Genomic DNA, 6,040 nt, shown 5'->3' on the forward strand with positions numbered 1-6,040 from the left:
AAAAGGATAAAAATGCCTTTTAGATATTAGGGGCGGGAAAGAGCGCTCAATCATGTGGTGAGGCGTATGGTAGCATTCCTCCCCTTGTGATGAGGCGTACTAGCCATACGCTTCACCATGTGGTAGAGTTTTATTATATTATGAAATTATTATGTGGAAATTAAGGTGCATTCAGAGGTATTGTAGCCTAGCCTCTCGCGGCAAAAAAATAGACATCGATGAGACTATATATCGGTGGGAAAGTTCCAACAAACATTTCAATAGCCAAAGAAGTCCTTATGCAAATAAATTATAAATGATTCATTTTATTAAAGAAGGTCGTGGGATGAAGTTGTGGAAATTAAGTAGGTCGAGGGCCAATGAGAATTATAATGCTGAAACTATTATGACCCGGGGTCCAATTCGGTCCAGTTGAGTGGTCGGTGTGATGAGTGATTGGGAAAAAAGTTTAGGCTTGTGATCAGTTGAGAAATTTATTGGCAGATGTCATTCTAAAATAATGATACTTGGATCGAGGGAGTGCCATTTTATGCTTATTATGAATTTATCGAGGGGAAGCTTGAAATAATTTATAGGTGTTTTGTTCTTGTTTGTAATGAGCTATATGGAGGGGACGCCAAAACAACTAATGTACAAAAAGAATGCCTTTTGTGTGTGTGCATGTACTTGAGTTTCAAGCAAACTTGAGCGAAGTGGTGAATCTCAAGATAAATTAAATAATTGTGCTGTAGTGAATCAGTGGAAACAAACCGAGGATTAAAGAGCAATCAAGATGTGATCGAACTAAGAGGGCAAAGAGGCAACAAATATTCATTCAAACTCGTAGACAAACAACTTAAAGGAACATATATAGATTGTTTAGACATAAACCATGGCGAATTCAAGTGCAATCAAGTTGTCGAGTCAAATGAGAGTTGTGAACAAACAAAAGAGGCTTGTAGCAAGTTGGCAAGCAACGTTTGGCTAATTGGTGGACATGTTCAATCAAATGAATGGCATTCTACTAGTGTGCTGAAGTTTGTGGCAACAAAAATGATCCTATTAGAATACATTAAGTCGAGATCGATGGTCAGAGCATGATCCAAAGTGATCAAAGCGGAAGATATAGTGAGTTGAGGGAAGCAAGAGCTTGGAAAGGCAACTATATCTAAACGTTGGTTTAGACTCAAAGTAGGGACAACAATGATAGGTGCGGTGAGGTGAACATAAAATTGAAGAGATCTAATATAGTGAGATAATGCATACAAACACAACAAAATTTGTATGAGTAACAACATGATGCATAAAAAATTATAGCTAGAGGAATTTCATCAACATTTGTATTTTGACAAAATCAAAGTTCTTTAATATTTGAGCATTCGTGTAAATGATTGTACCTTTTCTCGTGAATATGGGTGGTGGTTCTTTATTATCTTCTTGATAATTTGTTTTGGTTGTGAAGATTAGTACGTTTACGTTTAAATTTATTAGGGCCTCAATATTCACATTTTATATTGTGGATACCATGATATTCCTTTGTTTTCTTTTGTGAGGTACAAACTTGAAAAGAAATGATGCGTCTAGGATGCAAGCTTGGAGATGGCGATCAAAGCATTGAAAATGTGATCAAGCAGAGTCACGAGAGTTATCAAGCAAAAAGAGGTTGTGGATTATTCAGTGGTAAGTTGATGTCATAGTTCTTCTTCAGTGGCCAAAACCTTTTAACCCCAATTATCGTGGATGGCAATTACCCTAGTGGGGAGGGGAAAATGGACTCGTATTGTATGCTGGATATATAGAAAGGCGAGCTAGATTATGATGTATAATAAATGAAGAATAAATAAAAGGCCATTAATAGACGAAGAAGACCTGTATGGAGATCCTTAATAATAGAAATTATTTTTTCACAAGTACAAAAAGTTTAACTTTGAAAATTTTCTTTTGGTATATAAGGAAGTGGATGTGAGATATTGAGTTAGAAGAAATTCTTTAAGGAAATTCAAGTTTAGAAGAGTTGTGATTAGAAGATCTGATTCAAAAGTATTTCAAGTTGTAGAGTGATGAGGCAACCTTAAGACGTTCCAAGTGGATGAAATCAGAATCAGATGAGTATTGTTGAAGCTGTAGCCATTTTTTGAGACGAGTAATATCGTGGAAACTGAGCGGGGTTCAAGAGCAAGCAGAGACCAGTTTGGGTGACAACAAGTAGAGTCACAAGTGCATAATCTCAATAGCGTCCAAGTTTTACATAAAGCTCTCTCTGAAGAAGGAAAATCTTGATCAACGAGTTCGCTGATCCTCTAAATATGGGAGAGTGTAAGGGGAGTTGGCATGTACGAAGACTCAACCACAAATATAGGCAAGGCTACTAAGAGGCATGGACAACTAGTCTTGTATTGAACATATCAACGGTTGTTGGGGGTGGATCCCAAGTTGGTATAAAAAAACATTATATTGATAAGGACATATAGGCGTCGAATCTCCGTCATCCCCTAGATCAGTGTGTTGAAACACCTTTCCACAAGATTTTGATTTGACAAAATCATTTAAGTTTAACCCATGATTAAGAGACAATTAAAGTTAAGTGCTTTGATTTAATTGTACTAATCAGTTTGTTCAATGTTGAGTTTAAATATATATATCAAAAAGAAAGACAGGATAAAAGACAGCATGATACTGCACAAGCTGAAGTAAAACACAACTCAGCATGACAGAAGGAAAATAATCTTCAAGAGAAACGTACGAAGATAAAACTGAGTGAAGACTGGAACTCAGCATCAAAGAAGAGAACTCTACTTCAGAACAAAGTCTTGTAGAACGAAGCTGACCTAGGAAGCTGAGTGAAAGAAGACTCAGCATGAACTTTGGTAAGCAAACAATGACAGTTTCTATCAGAGTAAAGCTGAGTGATAAAAAAGACAGCATGAATGATCCGTTAGCTAAAAGACAAATTCGACAACTGTCTGGACCAATAATAGTGGCTTTGAATTACGCAAAAGCCAAATTCCAAGATTCATGGGTCAACTGTTCGTTGCTAAAAGACAACTGCCGCAAGAAAACAAAGTCTGCAGGAAAAAGACAAATCTGACGTCAGAAGAATTCAGAGACAGGAGTGGCCTGCACATCTGAAGCTGACTAGAAGTTTGTCCCCTCAAAAGAGCCGTTTTGGACTCAACGGACAAATCAAAATTCAAATGATTTGTCCCTCACATTTTAACTATAAAAGGGACAGGGATTTCATTTGGAAGATTGCCGATTTTACAGAAAATTACAAGTGAGAAAGATACAAATTCAAAGCACTCAAAACAAAAGAGAAAGCTTACACCAAATCTTCCATTCTCTGTGTAAATGCTAGATTGATTGTTTGTAATCATTTAAAGTGTTATTTATCTTAAAAGGAACAAGTGTGTGATCAATTGTAATATTGAGAGTGTGCGTGCTGAGTACTTGGCATTTAGTACTTAGCAGTAGAGAAATCTAAGTGTTGGGTTGTAGCACTTAGTAGGAGTTGAGTAGACGAATAGAGGAAGGTACTCTTGCATATTCAACTACCTATAATCGGTTTGTGCTCTACCCTTAAAGAGCTCAGTATTGGATTCTAAAAGCCCGGAGGACTCTGGGGACTGGACGTAGGCAGAGAGGCCGAACCAGGATAAGTGATACTGAGTAATTTCTAACTTCTCAAATATATATATATATATATGTGCTTGTGTTGATTGTTATATTTACTCAGCATATAAACTGTTAGAAGCTGACACTGAGTAAATTGGAGTGCTGAGTTGGAAACTGGCCACGCAAGTGTCAATTCCCAACTCTCGAGTAAAACAGTCTTAGTCAGCATCTGACTAAAGCTGTCTTATGCTAAGTTCGGCCAAGCTGACCAAATCTGAGTTAATCAACTTATCGAAATAATTAAGTCAGCAAGATTAATTAGCGAAAAAGTTATATTAGTTCCTAACCCCCCCCCTTTGGAACTAATCACACGGGACCAACAAGTGGTATTCGAGCCTAAGCTCACTACTCTAAGATATAACTATCTTGAGCGGATCCCCATAAATGGCTGAGAACAACACTCGTTTCCTTCCAGGAAACCAAACAACACAGATACTCCCTGGGGGATTATTTATTAGTCGGCCTCCCCTATTCTTTGGATCCAACTATACATTCTGGAAGAATAGGATGAAAAACTTTATTCAAGCCACAAACATGAGTGCATGGCTTGCAATAGTTCAAGGCTTATACGTGCCATATAAAACTGTTAACAATGAGAAAGTTGTTAAGAGTGAAACTGAGTGGTCAGAAGATGACCTTAGAAAACTTCAAAATAATGCTTCGGCTATCAATATGCTTCACTGTGCTTTAGATGCTGCAAAATACAATAAAATATCAGGTTGTGAGTCAGCACAGGAGATATGGAAAAAGCTCGAGGTGACCTATGAAGGCACAAGCAAAGTCAAAGAGTCAAAGGTCAATTAACACATGAGATTGTATGAGCTGTTCGAAATGAACGACACCGAGGACATCTCCAGCATGAATGCTAGATTCACTAATATTATAAATGAGCTAAAAAGACTCGGCAAGAACTTCACCGAAGAAGAACAAGTGAAGAAAATCTTGAGAAGCTTACCAAAGAGCTGGCAAGCTAAGAAAACTGCAGTAGAAGAAGCTCAGGACCTGACTACATACAAGTATGACGAGCTAATCGGATCTCTGCTGACTCATGAGATCTCAATAAAAAACTTTGAAGCTAAAGAGAAAGAAAAGTCAGAAGACAAGAAACAAAAATCACTTGTCATGAAAGCTGACTCGACCGAAGCTGACTCATCAGACGATGAGGAAATGGCCATGTTTACACGAAAAATGAAGAAGCTGTTTAGGAAGAATGAAAAGAACAGCAGAAGGCCATTCAGAAAAATGACAGATACAAAGCCGAGTCCAGTGACAAATACAAGAAGGACAGCTCCAAGTCTGTCACATGTTTTGAGTGCCACCAAACTGGGCACATCAAGTCAAGCTGCCCAAACCTCAAAAGAGATAAGAAGGGAAACAAGAAAGCAATGGTAGCAACATGGAGTGACAGTGATGAGTCAACATCATCCGAAGCTGATGCAAATGAAACAGCAAACATATGCTTCATGGCCGATGATGCTGACCACTCTCAATCTGAGCAAGCTGACCTCTCTGATGAAACTGACCAGGAGGTACATAACAATGAGGTAACATCCTTACTTTTGCTTAGAAATAAGATGGTAAATGCCTTGAGTGATTTATATGCATTAACTAAAAAGTGCAATAAGAAAGTAAAGGCACTCAGCAGGCGGTGTGATGAGATTGAAGAGGTCAAGCTGAGTGACCTCCGATATCTTCTCCAAGACAACTCAATGTTGCATAGCAACATGGAAATTATGCAAAAGTTTATCTCGGAGGTCCAATCAGATTCAAAGAAACTGAGAAAGGACGTCACTACCTTACAGAGCCAAATAAGAGGCTCAAATAAAACTAAACCCCATGCTGAGTACTCAAGTACTAGTCAGCATAAACAGTTCACACAGTGTGACTGTTGCGGGAGAAAGGGACACACAAGAGAAGTGTGTTGGTACAATAAGCGGACTGTCCAATGTGACTTCTGCGGAAAGAGAGGACATACCACAAAGGTATGTTGGCATGCCCAGCACAATAATGCTGACCACCCTCAAAGGGTAATTCATTGTGACTTCTGTGGCAAAAGTGGCCACACTATCAAAGTATGCCATTACAAATTAAAATATGACTTTGCACCTGTTTATGCTAACAAACGAGGACCCAAAAAGAATTGGGTACCTAAAGATGAATAGTCTAAAATGCAGGTGAGCCTGAGATGCGTGGAGAAATCAAAATTGTGGTATATAGACAGCGCATGCTCGAGGCACATGACTGGTGATGAAACTCAGTTCATCACACTAGAGCTTAAACGAGGTGGAAGTGTAAGCTTTGGACACAATAAGAAGGGTAAGATAGTCGGGTCAGGTACTATTGGAGGTAACCCAACTATTGAGTCAGTCTCCTTAGTTAAAGGTCTCAA

The sequence above is a fragment of the Euphorbia lathyris genome, chromosome 2 (assembly GCF_963576675.1).
Source record: "Euphorbia lathyris chromosome 2, ddEupLath1.1, whole genome shotgun sequence".
In the NCBI taxonomy this organism is placed as follows: domain Eukaryota; kingdom Viridiplantae; phylum Streptophyta; class Magnoliopsida; order Malpighiales; family Euphorbiaceae; genus Euphorbia; species Euphorbia lathyris.